Source organism: Eurosta solidaginis, chromosome 1 (genome assembly GCF_040869045.1).
Source record: "Eurosta solidaginis isolate ZX-2024a chromosome 1, ASM4086904v1, whole genome shotgun sequence".
Taxonomy (NCBI): domain Eukaryota; kingdom Metazoa; phylum Arthropoda; class Insecta; order Diptera; family Tephritidae; genus Eurosta; species Eurosta solidaginis.
Genome location: NC_090319.1, coordinates 97,014,189 through 97,042,151, shown reverse-complemented (window position 1 = coordinate 97,042,151; position 27,963 = coordinate 97,014,189). Strand labels below are relative to the sequence as shown.

The 27,963-nt window shown below is 38.5% G+C and overlaps 1 protein-coding gene and 1 long non-coding RNA gene across 5 annotated transcripts in view; one reads left to right on the top strand and one right to left on the bottom strand.

The window, feature by feature from the left end:
• Nucleotides 1-27,963, top strand: part of ttk (zinc finger and BTB domain-containing protein ttk) — a 149,611-nt gene that overhangs the window by 2,847 nt on the left and 118,801 nt on the right. The window lies entirely within an intron of this gene.
• LOC137236544 (uncharacterized) overlaps nucleotides 1-27,963 on the bottom strand; it is a 76,981-nt gene that overhangs the window by 1,039 nt on the left and 47,979 nt on the right. Inside the window, exon 2 of the long non-coding RNA XR_010948481.1 lies at nucleotides 26,492-26,694. This is a non-coding gene — a long non-coding RNA (uncharacterized lncRNA). The remainder of the gene's footprint in view (nucleotides 1-26,491; nucleotides 26,695-27,963) is intronic.

Genomic DNA, 27,963 nt, shown 5'->3' with positions numbered 1-27,963 from the left:
ACAACATAAACAGGACCAACGGGTTTTGTTATTAAAATTAGAGAAAAATTGCAAAGTTTATAGACGGCGATGGTTACTAGGACATGTTTCTGAATTTCACTTCTCCATCAGCTAGCTTCTGGGGATCTCCAACACTCATACTAGTGTAAAGGCCTTTAACCACTCAGCCCTACGAATGCCCCGCTGCTCACTACAATTGGTCTCTAACGCCCCGATTCTGAGCGTTACCGGTAAAATAGTACCCAGAACATTATGTAACCGAATATCGTTACCAGTTCTTTTATCCGCGATTCTGGTCCAAGTGGTAACGCTGTCATCACCGAAAAACTCACCAGTGTCTGTGGAGAAATTTGAAAGGTAGTTTTCTTCGCTTTCACGGTTGCCACTTTGGTCCATTTGTACCAAAAATGATCCCTTCCAACCCCATTTGGTCCGCTGGTCCCTTATCTTCAATTTTGGTCCGTTTTAGGCAGTAGCCACGATTGGTACTTTTCTTTCTTTTTCACTCAGGTAAAAATTCACAATATTGCCCAAAAACTCGCCACACTTTCGTTAGCCCCCATATAATTTTGAATTTACTTCAATGGAACCCTCACCATAAAAAATTGCTCAGTCAATAAAATGTGCCAGAACAATAAAATTTAACCTAGGATATAATTTATGCCAGGCATTAAAAAGAAAATTGTTGTAAACACATTGTCGTTAATGGCTGATGAAGTAACCGACTAATCAAAAAAAAAACTTTTGTTTTTAATAATATTAATAACGGCTAGATATTTCGATCCGTTATACAACACTATGTAAAATATATGAAAATAAAAATTACTTCTCGCCTAGCATAGCTTATAGTGAGCACTCTGCCGTGAGCCTAACACTTTCAAAACTTATACAAAGAAATTCTATGCATTACTACTCGTTTGGCACGTTGATATTTAAATCTTTCTCACCCAGCTCAATGAGTTTAAGGAATTCCAGGACTATTGTGGTGTTAAGCCACGCAAGATAATTGAAAACTAAGTATCTTGGCACAAGAAATATTTTAACTCGAATACAGAAGGAAGCAAATGCAAAAGAGATTTGATTTCGGAAGAAATGTTTTGGGATCAAAACTCACACTTACTGAATCTAGGCTCTGATATGAAGTTTAAACGTTAAGGGAAAAAGTAAGCATCTATAAAAATAGCACTAACAAAATTGCCGAGTTTCATTAATGATTAACTTAGTTTTCCACATACATAGTTCGGCAACACCAGAACGCAAATTTTGAACCGTTTCTTACTAAAACCTAACTGCACTATACATTTTATTTCATTGCAATCAACAACATAATGCTAGAACCAAGAGCTTTGTGACCAAAACTAGGTTCACAACGTTTGGTTGGTGGAAGACATAGACTTATCCTATGTCAAAATATAGTACCATTTTTGGTTGCATGCACATATATTTGTTTGTTCAGCTTGAACTAAAGGAAAGTGTTCACTATGTTTAGTAAAATTTTATATGGAAACATTCTAAAATTTTGTATTTTATACTAATAAAATACAACAAAAATTTGGTCCTTTTTTCGATGAATTTTGGTCCCAAATGAAAACATGATGAGGCAACCGTGTTCGCTTTACCGAAAATGTCTCACTTGTAGATACGAGGTTAACGAATACACGGTGCGATGTGTATATGCATATTATGCATGATAAGTTTCTACATAGGTATATTGTAATTTATTCTGTGAAAGTACATAATGTAAACAAATATGTATAGCAAGAGGCAACATTTTTTTACTATTATCTTTACCTATTTGCGCTTACAATTCTTTATTTTTCAGTTTTGCCTTTTTCTAAACAACAGCTGTTGTGTGGTTATATCAATGTAACCACCTCCTTTTGTGGGTAAAAAATTATCCGGCTACTTTCGCGGGTAGAATACCAAAAGGGTATAAAAGTTGCCACATGATTTCGTTACCGTGGTGAAGAATATTGTTACCACACTAGAATCGGGGCGTAAGTGTTGCCTTTTTGTTGCTATTCTTTTTTATTCACCATTTAGGTACATACTAATTCTGTATGCAATTTAATCCTAATGGTGCGGAATTTTTTAGGCACGCTTAAGAGCTTAGTAACAATGGATTTCAGTATTGCTTTTATTCCGCTGTTAACTATTGTATCAATATTATCATTTGTATTTAATTAGCGAGACTTGCTCATATTGTTTTATAAAAATTTTTTGTTTTGATATTACAGAAAAAAAGGGTATTGAACAAAGTTTGATTGAATTTGACAGTTCTCTCATATAGAAACGGACTATAATGTCGAAAGGAAAAAAATCTTAACCCATTTGAGATAATTTTCTTATATTTGTTGAAGATAGTTTGTATTTTTTAATAAATCACCATCATTTTCGATATCAACACCGCAAGAACATTAAGAATATGTAAATTTTTAATATTTCGCAGCTTACAAGTCCATATTGCTACTTTTGTTGTAGCCATAAAGGCACACGCCCAAGGTTTTGGGGAGTATTATCGATGTTGATGCTTCTCTGTCGGTTATAGATCTGATATGTTCCGGTAACAAGCACCATTAAGGTACATGGCCGACAATCTCGGGAACGATATAATATGTCCACATTGAACCTTCTAGAACATTCATTTATATCGTAGAAGTTAGAAGTATGAAAAGGAGAAGAACGTCTGAAAATTGTGGTGCGTGTAACAACAGCGAAGATGGCTAAATAGTCTGTTTTTTTTTCAAAACACCAACTTGCGAACCAAGACGAAAGTGATGGGAAGATAGCAATTGCGTTATATCAACAAATTCATCTAGCGTTTGCAAAAATAAATTTAAGGAAACGGATTTTATCAATTGTTCGTCAGATCTATGTCTTTTTAAACATCCTCGGTTCTATCTAATTGAGCCAATTGAACCAATTGAACCGAGTCATTCAAGTAAGAATACAATTAAGCAAATGACCGTTTCCGATTTGGAAATTCAAACAGAAAGTCCTTTCGAAACCAGTTTTCGAAAGCAGAAAATAGGAAACATGGAAGCAAGGCTCGAGGAAGATAGATGTATAAACTTAAAAATCCTAACAAAAAGTAGTTCTGAAAGTGGGAAAATAATTAATGCGGAAAAGCATAAATCTTGGGCAATTTTATACAAGAAATTGGCTAAAACTGATTTGTAAGCAGATATATTTTATTTTTTATCAAAATACCCCTTTAATATAATATCAGATATTTAAATGTAACTTGTGTTTTTGGTTTTATTAAAATAAGAACGGTCGGCTTTTGAAGGTTAATAGGTACGGTCGGTTGAAGTTCTCAAATTGTCACTCATACAAGGCATGACGGAACGATACAAGGTGGCAGCATGGTGACATACATACAAACATAAATAAAAATTCCATGTACTTTGTTTTTGTAAATTCGATGGGCAAATGTCAAAATCGTACTGCGCCGAAAGTTGATGTATCAAATCAAATAAAAAAAGTTTATAATCAGCTGTTCCGTGCTGCCACCTTGTATCGTTGCGCCATGATACAAGGTAAAATGTAAAAAAAACTTAAGTGATAAAATTCTACGTACATCACATAGGGAATTCATTTTTTTACATTTGTTTGACATAATAGTCCCTTACAAGAGTATCATATTCAACTGTCAATAACACTTTGTTACATTCACTTTGCACGGAACATATTTTTGTCCGCATACGTACAGCTGCGAACAGTAAAATAGCAGTAACAATTTTATCAAATTTCGTCAATTATGTTCTTTTTTTATTTTCAATATTTTAAGCAAACGGTGTATTAAATTTTATGAATGAAACTATACAAAAAATGTGTTGAAAAATATTTGAGAAAATATTACGAAAATTTCGAACATGGTATAATACCGATTTCACACAGAAACTTAATGGAATCACAATTTCGTTTAATGAAATAATTATTTTTTTCTTTTTCACACAGGGCCGTTTGCTTCGTTAACGAACATCTGTCAGTAGCTCAAAAAAATTATGTTTTTTACAAAAAATAGTTAAAATGTTCAAAATTTTCTCGAATTTTTAGTTACAAAATAGAAGTTTGTCTAAAATCAAAGAAAAAATTCCATTGAAGGAATTTGACAAAAATTGTCACTGCTATTTTTCTGTTCGTCGCTGTATACATTGCATACCTAGATCTAAAGGAAGTTAAGTAAAAAATTTTAATTTTTTAAATCTGTTACACCGGCCCAAAGACAGTTTTCGACAAAAATTAAAGGTTTCTTCTTTCTACTAAGAATGCGTTGAAGGATTGCAACCAATAAATTCCACTTTTCGTAAAAGGATTCAAATTGGCCCGCGAAATTGCAGTAGCAGTCTGAATCAGGCGGTTCTTCGAGTTCTCGGGCTAGCAACGAAAACATCGAGTCTTATTTGGTATTCTCGATAGTGGGCTATAAATATGGAATCAACAACAACAAAACGCTTCTTTATTTTGAGTGAAGTAGCAACTTTACCTAGTGGAAAACGAGATGGCCATTGTGAGGCTGTTACATAAACAGTAACTCCTCAAAATTTCAAAAATTTTAATTGGCGCTTAGGGGTTTCAACGGCCGTCCAATAAAGCGCCCCAGTCGTTTTTTCGTTTAACAACCTGAAACCAAGAGTATTTAAATCGTTATCCACTTCGTTCTTCCACTTTAGTAGACGTCTACATCCTCCACAGTTTCCATCTAATCTTGAAAGGGATTGTGAAGTGCATGGGGTGCATAAAGGAAGTATATAGAAGTATATAGAAATCAAGATGATTTAAGAGATGGAATGGAAATGGAGACTGAAATAGATAGAGATGGATATGGCGCTGGAGACCAAAACTGAAACGACGAGAGGAGTATGAATGGAGCTAAAGGTAGAATGAAGATGGAGATGGGGAAATGAATGAATATAGAGATGGATATAGAGACGGAATGGTGATCGATATTGAATTTTTAAATGTAGATTGAGATTGAGATAGGATAGGGATGGAGGTGGAGGTAGCAATAGAGATTAAAGGTGGGAGCGGATGGGGATGTGAATGGAAATAGAGGTAAGATGGAGATGAATATTACAATTGGGACAGGAATGGGATCTAAAGCATATACAAACATGTGTGCTGAAGATGGGGATGGAGGTAGAGATGGGGTGGAGATAGAGATAAGGATAAGATTTGAGATGCAGATAGAGATAGAAATATCCCTTTTCCTCCAAAATGTGTGATGGAAAGGAAGAATGAATAACATAGGGACTGCTTTAGCCAAACCACAGAAGGTCGAATTTATGACGCGATTAACACCAAGCTAATGAAATTACAAGACAGGAAATATCATTGTCTGGTCTAAAGCAGTTCGGATATGCTATCGCTACTTAGTAATTGGGAGGAATGTTTCCTTCATAAGTCCATCTGAATGTCAATAACCAGGTCATCATTACTTTTTCTTCCAAAATGTGTGCCGTTCTTGCAACCTGCTGTTATCGTCTAAATTTTTTCTCAAGACGTTATCAATCGCCTTACTTTCCTCCCAATGTGCCATTACATCATCAGTTGTTTTTACCGCTTCCGCTATCAACACCTGTGGTACGGGTACCATCATGAGGTTGAATACTGCTTTCCGAGAGCAGGTATGAGAGCGGGAAAATTGGTTTGCGAATGTCGCAAGCTCTCCTAGAAGGAAACTTTAGTCACATCAGCTAGTTCCGCTACGATAAGTTGAATAGCCTCGTTTTGCAGCGAATAAACGCGAGATACTCGCTCATAATGTTATTATTGTTGTTGTGTTTGTAGCAATAAAGACACTACCATAAGATTTTGGAGAGTGTTATCGATGTTTATAGTCCTTTGCCGGATATAGATCCGGTAGGTTTCGGTAACAAGCACCATTAAGCTACAAATTGCGCTGGCAACCCCTTCAATCATATGGGTATTTTAATCGCCTCTTACTACAGGCAATTGCCGTGGGTATATTCTAAGCCCCCTTACTCCCCAATAATATTTAATGACAGTACTTGGCGTACACTATGGACTAATTCAGTTTATGTGAGGTATTCGCGGACCGGACGGTTCAACCTGGTGACATTAACTCTTTCACATTACAAAACCTACAGCAAATTTTTTTTCCAAAGGTAAAGGACTGCGATCTAATGAGCTCGTTTAAGATCTCGAGAGAAAAGAGAGAAAAATAGAAAGGATAATTTATGCATGGGTCTAAAAAAAGAACGAAAAAAACTGTTTTTCATATGAGAGCTGGACTTATGAAGGGATCTTCGCTATGACATCATAGGCGACAAACATGAGAATTTTCATAGCATTAAAAAATATCATAAATAATTAGGAGATTTTTGTCGAAAGAACATCAAAGCAACGACGACGATCATCAGCTCCAATCATCAATGGACAGCAATTGCAATATCTGTGAACGCCTAGATCGGTAAGATTGCTATGATCGTGAGCTATATATATACATCCACACATAAGTTGCAACCAACTCATGCTCTTCTTGCTGTCATTAGCCGCTGTGACAATTTAACCCCAAAAAGGGGCGGGTGGATACACTAAATTTTCGAAATTGATCTCGCTGAGGCATAGATGCAGCCACAAACAACTAAGCATATTAAAACAACAATAAGAAATTCCAGTGTATGACTATTTCATCATATCGAATGGATATTTGCCCACAAATGGTCCTCACGGCCTTCCGCTGCCTTCTCACTTATTGCGTGCTACTAGATACCATAAGTTGGTTTAAGTTGGACTGTCGCTCGAATATGATAGTTACATACATGCATACTCATACATATATGTATGTATGTAGTTGTGGTTAGCGATCTATTAGTTTGATTATATATATGAAGCCACATCTGGTTTGCCCCCGGTTCAAAAAACAGATACGCGCAACGCAATGCAGGCAACTCAACTTGCTATCAAGCGGTATTGGAGGGAACCCGTTGAAGCCAATATTGTTTTGTCACATCGATTGCCTAGCGAATAGAACATAAATACACATAAATATATAGAATATCGCAATTATCTTCTTCAACAAGAAGAAGGGCGTAGGCTCAGCTATGAAGAGCTCTCAAGCATACTAGGTGAAGAAACCATATGGCGAGTCGATAAAAGATGATTGTGGATTATAATGGACAGGAAACCGTTCTTGAGGAAGATGTTAAGGGCTGGGAACTCATGCCAAGGTAGTACACAGGTTTTATGAACTGTATGTCAAGCCAATTTTGCTCTATGGGGTAGTGATTTCGTGGGACGTACTTAACACAGCGAGTATTATCAATGTCAGAACAAAGTACAACCCTGGTTAGTATCAGCGACGCGCTTAGAACAACACCTATCTTGGTATTCAAAGCCATGGTGGACATAGCTAGGCGACCGAGCCTCGGTCGCATACTTTGTGGCATGGGATATGGTCTTTCTCACCTTTTAGCATTTCAGCATTCTTACCAATTTTGACTTCATCCCAGACGAAACAGGATATTGCGTGCCAGAAACTTCCCCCTGTGCAAACTTAAGAACAGTCCGTGGTCTGGTTCGCAGATGGTTCGATCGAAAGAGGACAGGGGGGGGGGGGGGGGGGGGGGGGGGCACTCGATGTAAGTTGCAAATTTTAGTTATTTGATCAGAGTAGCGTCTTTCACGCGGAATGCGGTATGGAATGCTTACGGTTAGAGCTATCAACTTATATTCCAATAGCCAAGCGGCCTTTAAAGCCATAAGTTCAAATGTGGTGCAATCGAGGGTGGTACGGGAATGCCTGATCTCTCTTGCGATCTCGTCGAACGGGTCATTTGTAGTCTGCTACTATATAGATTGGCATCGATTCAGCTAAACAAACATTGGGCAGACAACTTCTCTGGCAGGGAAGCGAGATCCTTCTGGCAGGGAAGCGTTCTGCTGAAATCATTGAACTCACCAAGAATTATATATCAACGTTGATTTTGTCTTGACGGGTCACTGTTAAATGGGAGTCCATACTGGAAAACCTCTCTAGCTGCAGTTGCAAGGAGGATGACGATGTGGCACTACGGATGCACTTAATGCTTGACTGTCCAGCTTTTGCCATAATTGGGAGAAATTATTTCGGTCCCGGCGCACACACGATGTCGCAAGGCGCTTCGAGTTGTCGAGACAAATTTTCACCACAATAACAATTAAAAATGTCCCTCACAGAAAACATTAGACATCAATTTTTTTGATTTCCAGCGGGTTACTCGCCACTCGTAGCAGACTGGTGGCTCCTATTTATTTATCCTCTTTGATAGTGCAACAAATAATAGCATAAAGGCTACGCTGACGGGGTTATGTAATAACTTAGGGAAATGTTAAGGACAGGCGTATTGTTAATGTTGTTGTTGTAGCGATAAAGACACTCCTCGAAGGGGGAGTATTACTGGTCGTTTCCCGGATATAGATTCGGTAACGAGCACCATTAAGGTACAAGCTCGACTACCTCGTGCAATTCAACATGACCCCATTTAACCTTTTAGGGCATTTCGCCACCTAGTTCCATAAGGAACTTTGGGACGCTAGAGCCTGGTCTGCTAAAGTTACAGTATTTGCCTAGGGTAGGTGAGGTTGACAATTGTTGGAAAAGAAAAGCTATAAACATCCACTTGAATCCCCTTTGACTATTTAAACATTTGTGTGAGCTCAAGGCGGTTTGTCAACTGGAGTCAAGTATTTTCGACAATCATCGGCGGAGAATATCCCATTAGATGCAAATGCAATCATCTGGCAGCTCTTGAGGGCATTTATAATGGAGTGTATCTCTTAAAAAACTGCGCTGGTTATTAAATAAATGAATTTTAAAGCTCAACTCGTACCAATGTCAAAAAATGCTCATTATTCAAATTTTTATTATAACTTCCTTCCTTGACACGTGTGTGGCCAGCATTTTTAAACCAACTCTACAAATTTACAGCCAACTATAAAAAACAAAAAAAAAAATAAAAGTTGTAAGTCACATAAAATGAAAAACTAAACAAAATTTTCACTTATTCTACAAAATCTTCTTTATATATAGTTTCCGCTTTATATTGCATTTTATTGTAGAAACGAGGTCGAAATCCCTCAAAGAGAACGAAAACAAAAAAATCTTATTGCCACCTGTTGCGAAAATAAGGCAAAACCAAGCCATTGGGTTACAAACATTTATACAAAGCAGCAATTTGTTTAAGCGTATGCAAAATTAATTTACAAAAAAAAACTTGTCGGCGTACTCATTAATTTTTATCTTTTTTTGTTTTTAGTTTGGCGTTTGTGTCTTTTGTTTGGGAATTTTTTGTTATTGTTGCAAACTTAACCCACTTCTCACCGTGTTTGGCCACGGAACATAGACATACAAACAAACTCTTAACTATGCAGTAATAAAACTTTGAAATAAAATAGTAAAAATCTACAACAACAATACAAAGCGTAATATATTATCAACCTCTAATCAAGTTTAGCGCCAAGACAGAGTGTAATTTATTTGTGAAAATAATATGAACTACAACAAATATTTACCCTTAAACAAAATTAAGAGTTATCCATAAATTTTAGTTTAAAATGGCGCTATGTTCTCTAGAGCATATTGTAACGAATTTAGATAATTCCGCTTATTTCAAACCTTCTGCTAACGTTTGAATCGCCAAACTTTTGAATAAATAACTTCAATATTCAATAATGCAAAATGGTCTTTATTAGACTACTTTGAGAGTACTTCACAATAACAATTAACTTCACAACCAATAGCGTGCTTAAATTTCGCGAACTTCATGCTTAGTTACCAGCCATATACATGTATGTTTGTAGTTTGTAGCCATATGCGTGTGTATATGTGAGTAACACTTCGGCTGATGACTACATCTGTATATGAGTTATCCCTTCGTTGCCTTGTATGTATGTGTGTAAATGTTGTTTTTTTTGATGTACACAAGAGCTTGTTTTATTGTTGTTGTGCTTTTATTTACTTAGTATCGCTTAGTGATGGTAATATTCTTAACAATATTTAATACTTATTTTTTACTTCCTTTATGTTAGTTTCATTTGATATTATTTGGCCAATTTCCGTACAAAATTAGAGACTTTTGCAATCCATTTTTGCGTAGCTTCTCGGAGTCTTGAAACTTGGAACACGCTGAACGAAGTGTCAAAATTGCCGGGGTTGCTGTCTTCAAAAGCGACACAGGGAAACAAAAAAAGGAGCGGAATATCAGATATGGGTTCCTGTGATGGTAAATTTCTTTGAACGAATTTCGTAAATGTAAAGTGCGCCTATATGGGTCCTTCAGAAAATTATACAAAAGTTTTCAATTGGGATATCTGAGGACGCGTAGCTATTCCAGCATAAAGAATGCAAACACGGGTGCTAAGTTTTTCTACCCGTTCAAAATTTCTCCGCGAAAACCAGTTTGAAACCGAGGTCGACTGCAATAACCCGTCCAAAAATGTGGAAAGTTATATGAAACTACGCGTTTTGTCCTGGTATCAATAATCCAAAGGCGCGTCTATTAATACCTCCCCGACGGTTTTGTTCGTGTTTTAGCAATCGTCCCCCGTAATAAGGTATCACAATTTGATAACTAAAATTGTCCAAAACATATGAATCTTAACAAGTAAGGAAGGTTAAGTTCGGGTGTAACCGAACATTACATACTCAGTTGAGAGCTATGGTGACAACATAAGGGAAAATAACCATGTAGGAAAATGAACCGAGGGAAACGCTGGAATGTGTATCAAATGAAAGGCATTAAAGAGTATTTTATGAGGGAGTGGGCCATAGTTCTATAGGTGGACGCCTTTTCAAGATATCGCCATAAAGGTGGACCAGGGGTGACTCCAGAATTTGTTTGTACGATATGGGTATCAAAAGAAAGGTGTTAATGAGTATTTTAAAAGGGAGTGGGCCTTAGTTCTATAGGTGGACGCCGTTTCGAAATATCGCCATAAAGGTGGACCAGGGGTGACTCTAGAATTTGTTTGTCCAATATGGGTATCAAAAGAAAGGTGTTAATGTGTATTTTAAAAGGGAGTAATCCTTAGTTCCATAGGTGGACGCCGTTTCGAGATATCGCCATAAAGGTGGCCAGGGGTGACCCTAGAATTCGTTTGTACAATATGGGCATCAAACGAAAGGTGTTAATGAGTATTTTAAAAGGGAGTGGGCCTTAGTTCTATAGGTGGACGCCGTTTCGAAATATCGCCATAAAGGTGGACCAGGGGTGACTCTAGAATATGTTTGTACGATATGAGTATCAAATTAAAGGTATTAATGAGGGTTTTGAAAGGGAGTGGTGGTTGTTGTATAGGTGGTCGCGTTTTCGAGATATCGCCATAAAGGTGGACCAGGGGTGACCCTAGAATTTGTTTGTACAATATGGGTATCAAAAGAAAGGTATTAATGAGTATTTTAAAAGGGAGTAATCCTTAGTTCCATAGGTGGACGCCGTTTCGAGATATCGCCATAAAGGTGGACCAGGGGTGACCCTATAATTCGTTTGTACAATATGGGCATCAAACAAAAGGTGTTAATGAGTATTTTAAAAGGGAGTGGGCCTTAGTTCTATAAGTGGACGCCGTTTCGAAATATCGCCATAAAGGTGGACCAGGGGTGACTCTAGAATATGTTTGTACGATATGAGTATCAAATTAAAGGTATTAATGAGGGTTTTAAAAGGGAGTGGTGGTTGTTGTATAGGTGGTCGCATTTTCGAGATATCGCCATAAAGGTGGACCAGGGGTGACCCTAGAATTTGTTTGTACAATATGGGTATCAAAAGAAAGGTGTTAATGAGTATTTTAAAAGGGAGTAATCCTTAGTTCCATAGGTGGACGCCGTTTCGAGATATCGCCATAAAGGTGGGCCAGGGATGAGTCTAGAATTCGTTTGTGCAATATGGGTATCAAACGAAAGGAGTTAATGAGTATTTTAAAAGGGAGTGGGCCTTAGTTTTATAGGTGGACGCCTTTTCGAGGTATCGCAATAAAGGAGGACCAGGGGTGACTCTAGACTTTGTTTGTACGATATGGGTATCAAATGAAAGGTGTTAATGAGTCATTTTAAAAGGGAGTGAGTGGGCCTTCGTTCTATAGGTGTTCGCCTTTTCGAGATATCGCCATAAAGGTGGACCAGGGGTGACTTTAGAATATGTTTGTACGATATGGGTATCAAATAAAAGGCGTTAATAAGTATTTTAAAAGGGCGTGGGGCTTAGTTCTATAGGTGGACGCCTTTTCGAGATATCGCCATAATGGTGGACCAGGGGTGACTCTAGAATGAGTTTGTACGATATGGGTATCAAATTAAAGGTATTAATGAGGGTTTTAATAGGGAGTGGCCCTTAGTTGTATATGTGAAGGCGTTTTCCAGATATCGACCAAAATATGGACCAGGGTGACCCAGAACATCATCTGTTGGATACCGCTAATTTATTTATATATGTAATACCTGCCAAGATTTTAAGGGTTTTTTATTTCGCCCAGCAGAACTTTTTCATTTTCTTCTACTTAATATGGTAGGTGTCACAACCATTTTATAAAGTTTTTTCTAAAGTTATATTTCGCGTCAATAAAACAATCCAATTACCTTACCATGTTTCATCCCTTTTTTCGTATTTGGTATAGAATTATGGCATTTTTTAATTTTTCGTAATTTTCGATATCGAAAAATTGGGCGTGGTCATAGTCGGATTTCGTTCATTTTTCATACCAAGATAAAGTGAGGTCAAGTAAGCACGTGAACTAAGTTCATTAAAGATATGTCGATTTTTGCTCAAGTTATCGTGTTAACGGCCATGCGGAAGGACAGATGGACGACTGTGTATAAAAACTGGGCGTGGCATCAACCGATTTCGCCCATTTTCACAGAAAACAGTTAACGTCATAAAATATATGCCCCTACCAAATTTCAAAAGGATTGGTTAATTTTTGTTCAACTTATGGCGTTAAAAGTATCCTAGACAAATTAATTGAAAAAGGGCGGAGCCACGCCCATTTTAAAATTTTCTTTTATTTTTGTATTTTGTTGCACCATATCATTACTGGAATTGAATGCTGACATAATTTACTTATATACTGTAAAGATATTAAATTTTTTGTTAAAATTTTACTTTAAAAAAAAATTTTTTTTAAAAGTGGGCGTGGTGCTTCTCCGTTTTTGCTAATTTTTATTAAGCGTACATATAGTAATACGAGTAACGTTCCTGCCAAATTTCATCATGATATCTTCAACGACTGCCAAATTACAGCTTGCAAAATTTTAAATTACCTTATTTTAAAAGTGGGCGGTGCCACGCCCATTGTCCAAAATTTTACTAATTTTCTATTCTGCGTCATAAGTTCAACTCAAAAACGTCAAAAAGTGGGCGTGGTTATAGTCCGATATCGTTCATTTTAAATAGCGATCTGAGATGAGTGCTCAGGAACCTACATACCAAATTTCATCAAGATACCTCAAATTTTACTCAAGTTATCGTCTTAACGGGCGGACGGACGGACGGACGGACGGACATGGCTCAATCAAATTTTTTTTCGATCCTGATTATTTTGATATATGGAAGTCTATATCTATCTCGATTCCTTTATATATGTACAACCAACCGTTATCCAATCAAACTTAATATACTCTGTGAGCTCTGCTCAACTGAGTATAAAAAGAGATGTAATTAAGTGCTTGTTTGAAAATAAATAAGGGTGTTTCTTTGTAATTTTACAATAAAATGTTTACGTAGTTTTCGTTAGCAGCTACTACACATTGCCAATTAGCATGCACAAAAAACCGAACAAGAACAAACATTTTGATCAGGTGATCGTGGCTGTGTGTGTGCGTGCTGCTACACATCCTACTTGTAAACCTTTACAATGGGTTAAAGTCTGTAGCTAGTATAATTTTCTCGATAGTTTAGCTGTCAAAAAACACAAAACTTTTAGTCAGATTGTCAGATACATCACACATATGACGTCAGCGCTGATATTACGTAGCGGTGACATACTCACCACATATTCATTAGAGGGCAATAACAAAAATAAATTTATCAAGCAAACTTGTATCTTATAGGATAAGAAGGGGTAAGTGCGGAAAACTCAAAAAATGGGAGCCGTAATGACTGCTGAGCACCGCTATTCTTAGCAGAAATTTGTTAATTGTATCTCTCTCTATCTTCTGATCTCTCTCTAGCCACTACAACTTTTTATTCCTCCCAACACCCAACACACACTTTTCAATCGCTCAACGCAGAGATTATGTAGCCATTATGTTATTAAATGAAGGCGTTTTGTGAGAAATCAACAGTTAGTTTTGCTTATTTGTGTAGAACCAAAATACAAACATAAAATCACATGCCAAAGAAAACAAGTGAGCAGTGAATGAGAAAATGTTGGCAGAGTTATGGCGAGAAACCACTGTGTAAATACGCATAAAGATGAAATAGTCAAACATCACCAGCAAATTCACCTGTTACACGCATCAATTACGGCATTTCCCTCCTGTTATGTACTATATATGTATCTCTGTTTGACCGAGTACGCGAGCACGCTTTCACTAAATTACTTCGACGGACTGATAAGAAAACTGTCCGAAAATTCTATAAAAAACTCCTGCGGATTACGAAAGGTTTCAAGCCCAGAACAAATTCCTGCAGGAAATATAATGCCGACGATAATGGCAGGAAAGAAATAGGACGTGCAGAATGGGCTTAAATTATTTAGGGAGCACTTTTTCTCATTTCTATATAGCGAAGGAGAAGACGACCTGGATACCCCAAGAGCTGTTGACGGTATATACGTTCCGCTACGATGAAGGACGCCTGATAAAAGCGGACTAACCACCGAGTGGTTTAAACAGCGAAGATTTGGTATGGGCCTGTAGTGTTTGGGGTAAAAATTAATGGAACCATCTTCCAAGATTGCGGCACATTACTCATTTTTATCCCTAGGGAACTTTTCGTGTATATTTTGGACCATATATAATATGCAATAGAATTGTTGTTGTAGCGATAAGGACACTGCCCGAAGGTTTTGGGTAGTGTTATCGATTTTGACGGTACTTTTTCGGATATAGATCCTGTATATTCCGGTAACAAGCATTATTAAGGTACTAGACCATCTCTGGAACGATTTAATATGACCCACCTCCTAGTTTTATGAGGAGCTTGGTGTCGCAAGAGCCTCGCCTACTAAATATGTGTATAATACATTCATATTTGTAACATGTTTCGCCTCGAGTAGGTGAGGTTGACAACTAGGTTGCGGAAGCTATGAATTTCGCTTATAAACTCCTTGAATCCCATGCTTTCCTCATCCTTACTATATATGCAGCTGCGCAACTATTGCAGGCGCCCATCCTCTCATCTTGAATACCTAGCTAACAGTGTCCAGTAGCAATCCTCACCACATACCATAGTCTCCACTTATTTAAAGCCAAAAGTGTGTTTGTACGTCCTCTATCATAAGAAGTCCAAAGTAGCTCTGTTGTTGAGAATTTGAAATGTTCTGACTAGAACACATTTGCCTTAGGTATGTGCTTTGTATTTTTAGTGATAAAAGATTCCGTATTTTGTACTTTCTTTTGAGAGCGACTATTTTGATTTTTCCGGTTTAACCTCCAGATCTGAATTTCTAGCACAACTGCATGGTATTGATATTGCTGTTTATTCGGAGCGTGTCATTATTCTGTATTACAAAATTCTGGGTGACAAAATTCTGTAAATCGCAAAAAAACTCTGCTTTCTAAAATTCTGCTTTTTCAAAATTCTGCATGTTTAATTCTGGAAGTCAAAATTCCGGAATCATGGCATGGCGTAGCTCGTGTTGGATCGGCTAAGGGTTATTTTTTTAAAGTGTGGCCGAAGACCGTTTACGCAGAAGGGTATACTACGTAGAAGGACATCACCGTGGCGGCAGCCACGGTTATACCACACACCCGGACTTGGCATGGCGTAGCTCAGGGTTATTTTTTATAAGCGCGGCCCAAGGCCGCCTATGCAGAAAGGTGTTCTACGCAGAATTACTGTACATGGCGCACTTTTTCAAAATAATTACATGACCTCTTTAACATTGTTAACATTATATTTTAATACAGAATTTTGTAATACAGAATGAAAGCAGAATTTAAAAAAAGCAGAATTTTGTTTTTAGAATTGTGTATATACAGAATTTAGACAAAAACCGGTTTCCATTAGATTATTCATAATTGAAGGGTCTTTTGCCTTCAATATAATACAAACATCGTCCGCATATATAATAGTTTTAAAGCCCTCCTCCTCCATGAGCTGCAATAGTTGAGGGAAGTCACCACCCAAATTAGAAGAAAGAGAACACCACCTTATGGTATGCCTCTATTAACAAGTCTAAGGCTCTTATTATCTCCATGTTAATCCTTCTGTGGGTAACCAGTTCGTGAATAAACCCCTGTATGCATGCTTAAGTAAAGGCTATCAGCCGCGGTCTGGCGTAGCGTGCTCGCCTACCACATGAAATGTCCCTGGCCCTGGAAAAGCATCATCGAAATCTTTAGAAATTTCGGCGGAATTATTGTTGTTGTTTTTGTAGCGAGGGTTTCGTGGAGTGTTATGGATGGTCCTTTGCCGGATATAGATCCGGTACGTTAGCAAACACCAATAAGGTACAACCCCGACCATCTCACGAACGATTTAATATGACCACGTTGAACCTTCTAAGTCATCCCGCCCCCAAATCCTAGCTCTATAAGGAAATTGGGGTCGCCAGACCCTCGCTTGCTAAAGAAACAAGATGCGCCACGAGTAAGTGAGTTCGACAATTGGGTTGGAGAAGTTAAAAGTTGCATTGTCAGCCCCTTAAAACAGCGCTTAACAACCCCTTGGATCTTACTTACTTAATTGGCGCTTAACCGTCTAAACGGTTATGGCCGCCCAACAAGGCGCGCCAGTCGCTCCTTCGCTCCGCCAACCGGCGCCAATTGGTCACACCAAGGGAGTTTAAATCGTTTTCCACCTGGTCCTTCCAACGGAGTGGGGGCCGCCCTCTACCTCTGCTTCCATAGGCGGGTCCCGATAGAAACACTTTCTTGGCCGGAGCATCATCTTTCATTCGCATAACATGGCCTAGCCAGCGCAGCCACTGCGTTTTAATTCGCTGGACTATGTTGATGTCTGCGTATAGCTCGTACAGCTCATCATTAAATCTTCTTCGGTACTCGCCATCGCCAACGCGTAGAGGTCCATAAATCTTTCGAAGAACTTTTCTCCCGAACACTCCCAAAGCCGCTTCATCTGCTGTTGTCATGGTCCATGCTTCTGCCCCATATAGCAGGACGGGTACGATAACTGACTTGTAGAGTATGATTTTCGTTCGTCGAGAGAGGACTTTACTTTTCAATTGCCTACCTAGTCCAAAGTAGCATTTATTGGCAAGATTGATTCTTCGCTGGATTTCAGTGCTGATGTTGTTGCTAGTGTTGATGCTGGTTCCCAAATAAACGAAGCCTTTTACTATTTCGAAATTATGGCTGCCAACAGTAGCGTGGTTGCCAAGGCACATATGCGCCGACTCTTTGCTCGATGACAGCAGGTACTTCGGTTTGTCCGCATTAACCATCAAACCCATCTTTACCGCTTTTTTTTCCAGTTTGGGGTAAGCAGAACTAACAGCGCGGGTGTTTAGGCCGACGATATCAATGTCATCAGCATATGCCAGTAATTGCCCCCTTGGATCACTTGGGCATTTTAGTCGCTTCATAGGTCAGGCAAAACTGCCTCGGGTATATTCTAATACCCCTAATCCGCTGGGGGATTTCACATGCAGTGGGATCGCTTCTTGGATAGTATTTCTGCCATGAAAAGCTTCTCTACTTGCAGATGCCGTTCCAAGTCGGCTTAAAACACGGCTTGCCCCTTTGTAGGAAAAATTAAAAAGTAGCGCGACGCTCGGCCTAAATTTCCTCGAAAGTGTGTTTATTTTTTAATCCCTTACCTGCAACACTTCTGAGATGAAAAGTTTAAGTAATAGTGAAGCGATTTTCCAACATATATTTGTCAATTTGCCTTCAAAGTAAACCAGTATCAGCGCTGTGCTATCTTCAGTGACATTTTTCGTTCTCACACGTTTTTATTGTTTGTTTTGTATTGTAACGATTTATGGGGATTTCTGATATTTATACACTTTCTGCTAGCGTTCGAATAGCTAAACTGTTGAATAAATCACTCCAATATTCATTATTGCAAACTGGTCTTTATTTAGATTACTTCGGGAGTAGTACTTCACAATTATACTTCACAACCAATAGCGTGTTTAAATCAAACTGATTAGTCATTCCTCAGCTTGCGCTGCTTTTATACTCTCTGTTGCCTCGTCCGCATATTTCTCCAAAGGTCTAGACGTTTCACCTTCTAGAACTCTTGATCTCCTGCTTGGTAATTAGTTAAACGCGTGTGTATGTTTGAGTAAGAACTTCGACTGATGATTACAAGTGTGTGTGTGAGATATCTCTTCATTTCGAGCTGCTGGTTATGTGTGTGCATGTTCTTCTCGTCGCCTTCCATGTATGTGTGTAAATGATCATCAATGTTCATGTACACAAATGTAGCTTTCTTTAATGTGTTTGTTGTTGTGCCTTTATTTACAGCAGCTTAGTGGTGCTAAACTTCGCCACAGTATTTATAGTTCGCAGGTAGGTGTTTGTGCAGATATGTACATATGTACATATATCAATATGGGCGGCCGCCGTGGTGTGATGGTAGCGTGCTCCGCCTATAACACCGAAGATCCTGGGTTCACGCCTCGGAAAAAGCAACATCAAAAACTTTAGAAACAGGTTTTTTCAATTAAAAGAAAATTTTTCTAAGCGGGGTCGCCCCTCGGCAGTGTTTGGCAAGCACTCCGAGTGTATTTCTGCCATGAAAAGCTCTCAGTGAAAACTCATCTGCCTTGCAGATACCGTTCGGAGTCGGCATAAAACAAGTAGGTCCCATCCCGCCAATTTGTGGGGGGGAAATAGGAGCACGACGCGAATTGGAAGAGAAGCTCGGCCTTAGATCTCTTCGGAGGTTATCGCGCCTTATATTTATTTTATTTTTTTATATCAATATGCGAAATGGGTCCTTTGGGACGCCCAAGGATTTGTCTATTCTCAAACATTGCTTTAGAAAACCTAGTTAAGCGCAGTAGATCTTTCGCATTAACCAATGCAAGCTGACTTCAACTATCTAGAAAGTATAGATATATTAAAGCAAGGGTAGCTTTTTCTGTTCTACCGCAGAAGAAATTATGATTCTTTATTCGCCGACAAAACCCGTCTACCCATCTTCTTTCCTTTGCTTCGTCTCCATTGCTTCATTTCTTAAGTGTTCCCATTACAGCAATGTTCCATAAGTCACGCTGCTGTTGCTCTACGCTCATTTCTATTTTTGGAAAGCTGTTTCATTGTCTCTTTCTACTACTTATTACCTTTGCATGGATATTTATTTTCATATATGTATATGTACATATGTATGTTCAAGCATGCGATTACCGGCTAGTCAGTCATTCAGACGTGGTTAATACATACATAATTGCATATACATATATGCATGTAAGTATATGCACAATTGTGCGCATGCGTAACTTATTTGTATATATGTATTAGCCATGCCTTCATGTCAGCTCATCAGCAGCCTTACAGTCAGTCAAATCACTTTGTCAGTTAATCAGAAAGTCGGTAAAAGCTAATTCACAAATTTATTTCCAAACTCATTTAAGCTAACGCATAGCAAATAACCAAATGACTACTGTGAACATTAAAAATTACCGTAAGGAATTTAGGTTTTAATATTTTTATTCATGACTTTCACAACATATTATGCATATGTATAAGTTTTTGTATATTATGGGATTTATTTTTTTATACTCAGCGTGCTTTGCACACAGAGTATATCAACTTTGATTGGATAACGGTTGGTTGTACAGGTATAAAGGAATCGAGTTAGATATAGACTTCCATATATCAAAATTATCAGTATCGAAAAAAAATTTGATTGAGCCATGTCAGTGCGTCCGTTAGCACGATAACTTGAGTAAATATTGAGATATCTTCACTAAGTTTGGTACACTAGCTTATCTGGACCCAGAATAGATTGGCTTTGAAAATTAGCGAAATCGGATTAAAACCACGCCCACTTTTTATATATAAATTTTGGAAAACACAAAAAAACTGATAATTTAGTAAATAATACACCTAGAATGTTGAAATTAGACATGTGGTCTGATATTGATACTCTTGATAAAAAAAATTTTTAAATCGGTGTGGCACCTCCCAGTTGTGATAAAATCAATTTTATAAATATTATTAATCATAAGTCAAAAACCGTTTAACCTATCGATTCGGCAGAGTAATGCTTTGAAGAAAAATTAACGAAATCGGTTAAGGACCATGCCCACTTTTATATAAAAGATATTTAAAGGGGTCGTGGACGAATAAAATAAGCTATATCTTTGCAAAAAAGAGCATTGTATTAATGGTATTTCATTTCTCAAGTGTATGTATAACAATAAATAGGAAAAACTTCAATTTTTAAAAAATGGGCGTGGCACCGCCCCTTTTATGACTAAGCAATTTTCAATGTTTCGGGAGCCATAACTCGAAGGAAATTTAACGGATCGTAACAAAATTGGGTACAAAAATTTTCCCTATAGCAGAAAATATTTTTAGTAAAAATGGACGGGATCGGTTAAAGATCGCGGCAACTTAGATATAAAATAAGTTTAAAAGGGTCGTAGACTAGAATAATAAGCTATAACTTAGCAAAAAATTGTTTTGACTCAATGATATTTCACTTATCAAGTTTTATTGTAAGAGGAAAAGGGAAACATTTGTTTTAAACGGGCGGTGCCACGTGTTATGTAGAAAAGTAATTTATCTGAAATGAAATGTACAATTGAAGGTCACGCTGAGTATATAATGTTCGGTTACATCCGAACTTAGACACCTTTACTTGTTTTTACTTAAATTTTTTCAAACTCACCACTAACATTGGGAAATACTTAAAAAAAGTTTGAGTCCTTAATATTTAAAGGTGCACCAAGGCATGGAAAGAAGATAACGAGCTTTTAGCAGACATTATCCACTTATGGCAGTTGCAATACCCGCCCTAATTTCGGCGGGTTTCTCGCAGAAACGAACGAGCTGCTGCTTGATAACGTGCGTCTACAGCAGGGGTAATAACACCCCAAAATGCTTCTGTCTTCTGATTTCGATGCTTTATAAAGTCCCATTGTGAAGTAATCTTCTTGTAATTTAACATGCTGCTGATCTATCTAATTAAGGCTTGATATCATCTATCCCTGTTTCGCGATAACTCAAGTCTCCACCTGCCTCTCCCAACTCAGTAGAGGTGCCCTTTGCTTCCAAACTGCGGTGTCTACTGAAATACTTTCTTGGCCGCAGCGTCTTCGTCCACTCGCATAACATGACCTAGCCAGTGAAGCCTTTGGCTTTGTATTCACTGCACTATCGTCATATCTGTGTAAAGCTCATACAGCTCATTATTATACTTCCTTCAATACTCGCCGTCTGCATCACGTACATGACCATAAATCGTCCGAAAAACTTGTCTCTCCAATACTGCAAGATCCATCTCATCTTCCATGATTCCAAGCCAGGACAGGTGTGATGCGGTCATCATAACTGTAGAGCGTAATTGTTGTTCGTCGAGAGAGGCAAAAGTTATTCTCCGTTTAATTTCTAAGCTGACATTGTTTTTGCCGTTAAAGCTGGTTCCCAAATAGCCTCGAATTTATATCCGTCAACAGTGACTCGAATGCGCTGATTCTTTTCGGACGACAGCAGGTACTTCCTCATGTCCACATCTACGGTAATACTTACTTTTTTTGCTTCTTTGCCTAATCCCGAGAGGGCAGAACTTAAAGCATGTTTGTTCAGGCCAATAATATCAATATCATCAGTATACGTCAGTAACTGTACGCTTTTATAAAAGATTGTACCATCACGGTTTAGTTCTGCTGCTAAAACTATCTTCTCCAGTACTATGTTAAAGAAATCGCTCGAAAGGGAGTCGCCTTGTCTGAAGCCTCGTTTGGTTTCAATTTTTCGCACAGTACGCTAGATAGATCTTTATTTGCGATATTAAGCAGGCTGATTCCGCGGTAATTGTTTCGGTTAGCGGGATTCCCATTTCTTGTGGATTGGACTGAGCACACTTGAGTTCTAATCTGAACTATAATTTGCATAGGATTTGATGCATGCTATTTACCAACTCTTCGCATCCGTGATTGAACAGCTCGGCGGGTATTCCGTTATTACCTGGTGCCTTGTGATATTTTAGCCGGGATGTTGCCATTCTCACTTCGTCAAAGTCGGGTGCCAGAACGTGTTTTCCATTGTCGGCGATTGGGGTATCGGGTGCGTGCTTTCCTTTGCTAGCTTGCAATATGCAGAAATGTTCCCTGCACAACTTAAGCACACTATGTACGGCAGTTACCAGATTGTCATAATCGTTCCTGTGGGAATCTGCGTTATTCCTATCAGCCGGCATCTGCAGCTCCCCGCACTTACGCCGTTCAGCCGCAGAACTAGGACCATCCAGAATTGACCGTTAAGAGACATTGTTAAAAGTCCCGGCAATGTTAAGGAAGACACCTATAGCGTGCACCTTGTATTCCAACGCTTTCGTTATGTTTATAACCACTACATGCAGTGCTGTGTAAAGAGACTAGTCTTTGATGTATTCATTTTATGTTGAGAACAACAGTTTTTCGTCCGCCTTAATACATTTTTTGTCGGATATCGACACCTGAGTAGAATAATACTCTATCTCGGCTCCCGTTTCTAAGAAAACTTTTCAATGCAGACCTATTTCAGAATTTTTAAATGCCCCAGCTTATGTCAAAATGTATTGAATGCAGGCTCAGATAGTGCGACTTTAAAACATGTTCTGAGATAGGACGGTTATCAACCGAATCCCGAGCAACGACATTTCGGAAAGACTTTGGTACTTGGACTATATCTCCTCTTTATAGAAGAGCAATCGATGTCAGCATAGGAAGATATCGGTGAGGCTCTCCTCGGACTGTGAATTTCACGCTTGTAGATCTTCAACAGATCCCTACACTCGTCTCTGCACGCTTCCGCATAAAAAATAAGTCTCAGCTCCTAGCTCCACAGTTGCTGCTTTGCTTTTTCTCTGAATCTTCTTAGGGATCAAGCTCTGTCTTACACAGACTTAAGGGTATTGGATATGAAGTCTAGTTTCTTTATAGTGGCAACTTTTTGTTTCTTCAAAGTTTTCTTTCGAAATGTTGTAGTTCGTTGACCTAGCGTATCTAAATTCCTCCCTTCTCTACCCTTTTTAAGAGGATGCTGAAGCTGATATAGGCATGGTCCGAGAGGGATGACCTGTCAAGGACCCTCCAATCATACCTTGATATATCACGTTCAGTACTCAATGTGATATAAAGAACATTGCTGGATGTTAGACCAGAATATGTAAAAACACTACCTCGCCTCTTTCATTTGTACGCATTCGCATATACATATAGGTATATCTTATATTCCTTACCATAATTGCAGCTCTCACCCTTCCTTGTAAAACGCCAAAACCGCGCCCGCTCAGCCATTTCCTTCGATGGGAAACATGGCTCCTGGATCAGCGCCTCGTCAAACGAACCCTCCACTAGTGTTGGGAGGAGTTCGCTCTACGCCACATTACTGCGTTGAAGGTTTATATTGACCCGTATGAATATCGCTCGATAGATAATTAACATTTTATTAAAACAAAGAGTTAGTTATAGAGTTACCACCTACTAGAAACCATTTTCACATCGCTTTTGAAATATTTCGAAATGAAATTAAAACTATCTTCATATCGATTCGTGAGCTTTTGCGATCAATTAGGTACTATTTGAGAATATTTGGGGATTGCTTTAGGTAATTCACGGCCTCTTTCGGGATCACTACAGCACAATTTCTGGACTGTTCTTACGACTATTTCGGGATTGTTTTGGGATTAAGTTCGGAATATTTCGAGATCATTTCATTAAGGTGTCCGAGATCCTATCGAAGCTATTTGATATACATTTTTTTCGATGTATATGCGCCTGTGCCTCGAAAGCGGCTTAACCGATTTTGATAGAATTTTGTTTAAGGTTTATCTGTAATATGAAAAATTTCCGGGAGTAGTCCCAAATTGGTCTCTAAATGGTCCCGGAATCATGCTATAATAGTCCATAACTTATTCCGAATAAATTGAAATAGTCCCGGAACCATACCGAAAACAATTTTTATTGGTCAGGAAACAGCCCTCAAACGATCCCAGTGCAACAAATTACTGTATGTGTTTGGTATTAAAAACCTAATTCAAATCTGCGATCTTAGATAACTTTAACTTCGGTTTGAGAATGTTTTGGTATCCCCGGTTTAAATGGTGAGATCACTCGCTTACGGGGTGAGATAGACAGCTCCTGAGATCTCGGCTGCTTCCTTCGCAAGTCCTGGCCTTATGGATATGGCATCCACATCCTTTCGTCGTGAATTTGTTATTTGACGTTTGACCTTCACACAGTGGGTCACCAAATGTAATTGTGTTTTGTTGGAGCTGAGAAACGTTACACTGTTTCCCCACTTTCAGACCCCTGACGCAATTGGCGCAATTGGAAAACGCTGGGAACTCACTCCAAGGGTGGTACATTGACTGTACATTTGTTCACATTTTTCGCGTAATAAAAACAAAAAAGGCCGAGGTTGAAATCTTTGTTACGTGTCTGACTGTTTTGCTCCTGGGACCTTTGGGTACTGGACCAAGTTCTTTGCTTACAATTTTACTTTGCACTTAAAATGTTACTTCGGCTCCAAGGAGGCAGATATATGATGTCCTCTACTTTGGCACAAAAAAAATCAAAGCCTTAAGCTTGAGCAACGAAATTACCAAATATTTTTAAATCAATACTTTTGTTGTTGCTAGGAATTGTATAATTATCTGCGGTAGACAATTCTTGGGTATTCCCAACTGATTTTAGTTCAGCTTCAATAAGTTTCTCCACAAAACCACATAACTTGTTTGCTAATCTGAAATATTAAATTTATTTAATCTGATTCGCACTTGCTACTTCAAACCTTATCTATACCACCAAATCATTTAAATATATCTCCTTATTCTGTTTTTATTTAATCTTCAATCCTTTATGTTATCTACATACCTTCAGAACGTCTTCTTTAGCCAATCATTCTGACAGTTTGAAGTAGAAGATGGTCTGACTGCATGTCTGCCGGGCCATCAGCCAAAAGCTATCATATTTACCGTTGCTATCTTAGTTGTTGTTGTTTTTTGTACACCAGCCGTTGTCAACAAAGTCAAACGTCAACAATCATTTTATTTTAAACAACTTGCATATTTCCCCATCAAAAGTTGACAGTCCAGCGTTCTCATTGACTTCTTGATGTCAAGCGTTCTATCAACCGACATCCACTCTTCATACTTCCTCGTTCTAGCCAACGCTGCCTTCTTCGAATTCAACCACATTGGCAATTTCGTCCTCCTTCTTTATCTCACCTAGATAATAACGCCTATAAGTACTGTATTTTTTTTTTTTTCGTTTCTTTTCCTCTTTCTCTTTGTGCCTGTTTTCTTCATGTTACAAAACATACCATAATTTGGTCAGTGACCTTTTTCGACACATTTCTTTTGAGCAACGCACGCGCTTGTCTATATTCCGTATTTAGTAACTGGGCGACGCATTGTCTTGGCGCTTTGTGTGTTCCACTTTTTATTTGCGCTACCATCACTTACCTTTCCTTTCACGCGCGCAACATTACCGGTACATCGCTGCTTGATTTCTTCGGCTGCTTTATTGCTGCACGCTTAACGGTTTATTATACTCAGCTGAGCAGAGATCACAGAGTATTAATTTTGTTCGCATAACGGTACCCCGTAAGAGCATAAACTAATCGAGATAGATATAGACTTCTATATATCAAAACTATCTGGGCGGAAAAAGAAATTCGTTTAGCCATATCCGTCCGTCCTCCCGTCCGTCCGTCCGTCCGTCTGTCCCTAAACACGATAACTTGAGTAAATTTTGAGGTATCTTATTGAAATTTGATATGTACATAAGTTCCTGGGCAGTCATCTCAGATCGCTCTTTAAAATGAAAGAAATCGGACTATAACCACGCCCAGTTTTTCGATATCGAAAATTTTGAAAAACCGAAAAAGTGCGATAATTCATTACCAAAGACGGATAAAGCGATGAAACTTGGTAGGTGTAAAATTTCGGACAATGGGCGTGGCACCGCCCACTTTTAAAAGAAGGTAATTTAAAAGTTTTGCAAGCTATAATTTGGCAGCTGAGTATGTAATGTTCGGTTACCCCGCCTTCCTTACTTGTTTTTGGTGTCGATTTATTTTATAGAATAGAGCGAGCTTCTTTATCATTCCTTTAATTTCGCTTATTGGCCTCTGCTTCCGCATGCTGTTCTCTACTGTGATTTTGAAAAAATTTGTTCGGGCATCTTACTTTTTTCTCCTCTTTACCTTGTTATGCAATCCTTAAATGTTGGCTTTTCATCTGTGGCCTGTTGGCGTCAGCTTTTGAGGAACTGGAGAAAGTGGGTTGGTTTATTGCTCACTGGTATTTATTATTGTAGTATGTTAGCCGTTACCACAGTCTATTATGCAGATTTTCCGCAACGGAAACAAATACAGATTGACACATTTTGATGACTAGGGTTAAGAACCTGCAACGAAGTAAAAAAGTATTACAACGTCTAGAAGTCCGAGAAAAGAAAGAATGTTAATGAGCAAATAAGAATTCGTCGAAGGCGGTGGTAGCGCTCTACTTATCCAGAGTTGGTGCAGATTTGTAACTAGTCGGAATGATGGGTAGATGAGCGGTAGAAATCTAAGTAGAGAAACGAACAAGTTATCAAGAAATGAATCAGTGAGCACTTGCCTGGTTTCAAGAACGAACAGTGGCACATTCGAATGGTGGTTGGTGGATAAAGGTAAATGGCAGATGATGAATAGATGAGTAGTGAATCGGTACCAAAGTTAGCCGAAGATGTAAAACAGTGGATTTTTGATGAACGATGCACAACTGAGTGGAAAGAAGGCGAGTCGTTGCTGACATTACCCGCAGAGGCAGTTCGGTTACTGACGAGCCGATGTTCAAATAAGCGATGGATCGGTGACCGTTGAGCAAGTGTCCAACAACCGGTGGATCGGTGGATATTGAATAAAATGTATTTGAAGGTCTGGTCCTGTACGTACGGTGAAGATGGATTAAGGTACGAATCGTAGGTTGCGCTGTTGAACGTTACAACCAGATCTTGGAATAATGTAATCGTGCGGACACACTGTCAATGTCAGTAACTGGCTCCAGCCTCGAGCATACAAAATAAGACAGCTTGTTAAAGGCACTCAACGGAACTTCGAGACATAGAAACAAAAATTTTTATTTGTTCCATTGTTTTATGTGTCTTTGGTATTAGAAACCTTTTTGTCGGTATCGGTCTCGATTATTTTCAGTTCATCAGGCATTATAAGATAGTCAGCTCCTGAAATCCTGGCTGCTTTCTTCGCAAGGCCTAGCCTTCTCGATGGCATCCACATCCTTCCGTCGTGAAGTCCTTATTTGATGTTTAGCCTTTCCGCAATAGAACACCGACCATCAGACCCTTGACATACGCACTTCGAAAACGCTGGGGACTCACTCTATGGGTGATACATTAGCTGTACTATATGGTGGTGCAGCTATTAGCGATGGTTGGAATAAGCAGCGCTTTTCGTGCTACACTACGCTTAAGGCCCCATTACTGATACTTATCAGAGACTTGACTTGACTTGAGAACTGTCACTTAGAGTTCTGGTTAATGAACATTGCATGTTACTGATTACTCAAAACTTAGCAACACTTAACTTGACTTAGAAGTCTGTTGAATTTTGATTTTCTATATAAGTTCTAAGTGACGTTTACATTTTGAGATGCCATTTGTTCCTTTCCATTT